Here is a 5,572-nt window from a genome sequence, read left to right as displayed (position 1 = left end):
TCGTTCATTGATTAAACGCATGTTTTATAAAATTTGCCTCCATTTTTTGCAAAATGAGTCACGTATATTGTGTCATCAGTCATGATCCATACTAGATAGAGCTTGATTTCCAACTGCAACACATTCTATAGCATACCCTACTACATTGTGCCATTTTAAATAAATGTGGCTTGCACACAAGGTACATACAACGCAATCTGAATCCATACGACGCGATTTTCAATTTGCGGCCATCTGGTCGCCCAATTGAAATGGATAGGATACACTATAGACTATGTTGTGCACTCTAATTCTTGAAGCGTATGAGGTACTGACTTAATTTAAATTGCAGCATGTACCTAGGACATGTACACTATATAGTGGCAACTCTGATGTTTGTGGCTCTTAGGGACAAGGTACAAATCAAGTGTAAGCTTCAGGTAGGTTTTTCATTTTCACTTTCAATTATGTTGTAAGAACACTTTACGCTTTCTGCTATAAATCACAATCTTTATATGATAGAGACATAATGTAAAATGCAAATTGTTCCCAGTCCTGTTCTACATACCCATGTGAAGTATCATGTATGTGGCATATAGGGAACTAGACAAAATGTGAAGTTGAATGTATAATATTTTTCAATTACATCACATGTTTGAAAAAGTATGCCTTACGCTTTGGCCCATAATTCTAAAACCATACAATCTGGATCCATAATTCTACATGCAGCATACAGCTAACATCAAACCACTGCCTTGTGGTCATTTTCTTGCCTCTGCCATGCTTAGAAGTGGTGAGGATTGTTCATTGATTAAACGCATGTTTTATAAAATTTGCCTCCATTTTTTGCTAAATGAGTCACGTATATAGTGTCATCAGTCATGATCCATACTAGATAGAGCTTGATTTCCAACTGCAACACATTCTATAGCATACCCTACTACATTGTGCCATTTAAAATAAATGTGGCTTACACACAAGGTACATACAACGCAATCTGAATCCATACGACGCGATTTTCAATTTGCGGCCATCTGGTCGCCCAATTGAAATGGATAGGATATACTACATAGTATGTTGTGCACTATAATTCTTGAAGCGTATGAGGTACTGACTTAATTTAAATTGCAGCATGTACCTAGGACATGTACACTATATAGTGGCAACTCTGATGTTTGTGGCTCTTAGGGACAAGGTACAAATCAAGTGTAAGCTTCAGGTACGTTTTTCTTTTTCACTTTCAATTATGTTGTAAGAACACTTTACGCTTTCTGCTATAAATCACAATCTTTATATGATAGAGACATAATGTAAAATGCAAATTGTTCCCAGTCCTGTTCTACATACCCATGTGAAGTATCATGTATGTGGCATATAGGGAACCAGTCAAAATGTGAAGTTGAATGAATAATGTTTTTCAATTACATCACATGTTTGAAAAAGTATGCCTTACGCTTTGGCCCATAATTCTAATACCATACAATCTGGATCCATAATTCTACATGCAGCATACAGCTAACATCACACCACTGCCTTGTGGTCATTTTCATGCCTCTGCCATGCTTAGAAGTGGTGAGGATCGTTCATTGATTAAACGCATGTTTTATAAAATTTGCCTCCATTTTTTGCAAAATGAGTCACGTATATTGTGTCATCAGTCATGATCCATACTAGATAGAGCTTGATTTCCAACTGCAACACATTCTATAGCATACCCTACTACATTTTGCCATTTTAAATAAATGTGGCTTGCACACAAGGTACATACAACGCAATCTGAATCCATACGACGCGATTTTCAATTTGCGGCCATCTGGTCGCCCAATTGAAATGGATAGGATATACAACATAGTATGTTGTGCACTATAATTCTTGAAGTGTATGAGGTACTGACTTAATTTAAATTGAATCATGTAACTAGGACATGTACACTATATAGTGGCAACTCTGATGTTTGTGGCTCTTAGGGACAAGGTACAAATCAAGTGTAACCTTCAGGTAGGTTTTTCTTTTTCACTTTCAAATATGTTGTAAGAACACTTTATGCTTTTGGCTATAATTCACAACCTATATATGATAGAGACATAATGTGAACTGCACATTGTTCCTAGTCTTGTTCTACATACCCACCTGAAGTATCACGTATGTGGCATATTGGAAACTAGTCAAAATGTGAAGTTGAATGTATGATGTTTTTCAATAACATCACATGTGTGAAAAAGTATGCCTTACGTTTTGGCCCATAATTCTAAAACCATACAATCTGGATCCATAATTCTACATGCAGCATACAGCTAACATCAAACCACTGCCTTGTGGTCATTTTCTTGCCTCTGCCATGCTTAGAAGTGGTGAGGATCGTTCATTGATTAAATGCATGTTTTATAAAATTTGCCTCCATTTTTTGCTAAATGAGTCACGTATATAGTGTCATCAGTCATGATCCATACTAGATAGAGCTTGATTTCCAACTGCAACACATTCTATAGCATACCCTACTACATTGTGCCATTTTAAATAAATGTGGCTTACACACAAGGTACATACAACGCAATCTGAATCCATACGACGCGATTTTCAATTTGCGGCCATCTGGTCGCCCAATTGAAATGGATAGGATATACTACATAGTATGTTGTGCACTATAATTCTTGAAGCGTATGAGGTACTGACTTAATTTAAATTGCAGCATGTACCTAGGACATGTACACTATATAGTGGCAACTCTGATGTTTGTGGCTCTTAGGGACAAGGTACAAATCAAGTGTAAGCTTCAGGTAGGTTTTTCATTTTCACTTTCAATTATGTTGTAAGAACACTTTACGCTTTCTGCTATAAATCACAATCTTTATATGATAGAGACATAATGTAACATGCAAATTGTTCCCAGTCCTGTTCTACATACCCATGTGAAGTATCATGTATGTGGCATATAGGGAACTAGACAAAATGTGAAGTTGAATGTATAATGTTTTTCAATTACATCACATGTTTGAAAAAGTATGCCTTACGCTTTGGCCCATAATTCTAAAACCATACAATCTGGATCCATAATTCTACATGCAGCATACAGCTAACATCAAACCACTGCCTTGTGGTCATTTTCTTGCCTCTGCCATGCTTAGAAGTGGTGAGGATCGTTCATTGATTAAACGCATGTTTTATAAAATTTGCCTCCATTTTTTGCTAAATGAGTCACGTATATAGTGTCATCAGTCATGATCCATACTAGATAGAGCTTGATTTCCAACTGCAACACATTCTATAGCATACCCTACTACATTGTGCCATTTTAAATAAATGTGGCTTACACACAAGGTACATACAACGCAATCTGAATCCATACGACGCGATTTTCAATTTGCGGCCATCTGGTCGCCCAATTGAAATGGATAGGATATACTACATAGTATGTTGTGCACTATAATTCTTGAAGCGTATGAGGTACTGACTTAATTTAAATTGCAGCATGTACCTAGGACATGTACACTATATAGTGGCAACTCTGATGTTTGTGGCTCTTAGGGACAAGGTACAAATCAAGTGTAAGCTTCAGGTACGTTTTTCTTTTTCACTTTCAATTATGTTGTAAGAACACTTTACGCTTTCTGCTATAAATCACAATCTTTATATGATAGAGACATAATGTAAAATGCAAATTGTTCCCTGTCCTGTTCTACATACCCATGTGAAGTATCATGTATGTGGCATATAGGGAACCAGTCAAAATGTGAAGTTGAATGAATAATGTTTTTCAATTACATCACATGTTTGAAAAAGTATGCCTTACGCTTTGGCCCATAATTCTAATACCATACAATCTGGATCCATAATTCTACATGCGGCATACAGCTAACATCACACCACTGCCTTGTGGTCATTTTCATGCCTCTGCCATGCTTAGAAGTGGTGAGGATCGTTCATTGATTAAACGCATGTTTTATAAAATTTGCCTCCATTTTTTGCAAAATGAGTCACGTATATTGTGTCATCAGTCATGATCCATACTAGATAGAGCTTGATTTCCAACTGCAACACATTCTATAGCATACCCTACTACATTTTGCCATTTTAAATAAATGTGGCTTGCACACAAGGTACATACAACGCAATCTGAATCCATACGACGCGATTTTCAATTTGCGGCCATCTGGTCGCCCAATTGAAATGGATAGGATATACAACATAGTATGTTGTGCACTATAATTCTTGAAGCGTATGAGGTACTGACTTAATTTAAATTCCAGTATGTAGCTAAGACATGTACACTTTATAGTGGTAACTCTCATGTTTTTGGCTTATAGAGACAAGGTACAAATCAAGTGTAACCTTCAGGTAAGTTTTTATTTGTCACTTTCATGTGTGTTGAAGAACACTTTATGCTTTTGGCTATAATTCACAATCTATAAATGATAGAGACATAATTTTAACAACACTATGTCCCTAGTGATGTGCTACTTACCCATGTGAATTATCATGTGTGTGGCATAATGTAAAGTAGTCAAAAATTGAGGTTGAATGTATGATGTTTTTAAATTTCGTCTCATGTTCGAAAAAGTATGCCTTACATTTTGTCCCATAATTCAAAAACCATACACTCTGGATCTATAATTCAAAGTGCAGCATGAAGCTAACATCATGCCACTGTCATGTGTTCATCATCATGCCTGTGGAATGCTTAGAAGTGGTGAAGATCCTTTAGTGATTAAATGCATGTTAAAAAAAAAAAAAAAAAAACATATTTTCAAATATTTCCCGTATATTGTGTCATAATTCAAGATCCATACTAGATAGCACCTCCTTTACAAATGCAACACATTCTACATAATATCCCACTGCTAGATGCCAAATTACATGCCTCTAGGATGTATAGAAAGTACATAAAAGTAACATTGACTCCATACTGGGCGAATTTACATCTCCGGCCATCTGGTCACCCCTTTTGAAACTAATTGTGTTTATAATTCAGTGAGTGTTTATGATATTGAGCTCATAATGCATTACATTAATCCTTATCATGTATATAATGAGCTTCAATAGCAAAATAGATGAAAATGCAATTTAAACCATTAAAAAAACAAAAACAAAAAAAATTCAAATATTTCCCGTATATTGTGTCATAATTCAAGATCCATATTAGATAGCACTTCCTTTTCAAATGCAACACATTCTACATAATATCCCACTGCTATATGCCAAATTACATGTCTCTAGCATGTAGCAAAAGTACGTAAAAGTAACATTGACTCCATACTGGGCGAATTTGCATCTCCGGCCATCTGGTCACCCCTTGGAAACTAATTTTGTTTATAATTCAGTGAGTTTTTATGCTATTGAGCTCATAATGCATTACATTAATCCTTATAATGTCTATAATGAGCTACAATAGCAAAATAGATGAAAATGCAATTTAAACCATGTTTTATTTTTACCTTAAAAATCCTCATTGGAATAGACTTGTTGCACCTATGCAGCTTTCATACGCGTAAATAAGAAAATGTGCCATAAAAAAGTGAAAATGACACGTAGAGGTGTTTTATCATTTGTTTATGCAGCCTAAGTTGAAAACAAGTCAAACCAATGTTTTACTTTA

The sequence above is a fragment of the Lissotriton helveticus genome, chromosome 1_2 (genome assembly GCF_964261635.1).
Source record: "Lissotriton helveticus chromosome 1_2, aLisHel1.1, whole genome shotgun sequence".
NCBI lineage: Eukaryota > Metazoa > Chordata > Amphibia > Caudata > Salamandridae > Lissotriton > Lissotriton helveticus.
The sequence above is the reverse complement of the archived record's forward strand: the minus strand, read 5'-3'. Positions refer to the sequence as shown.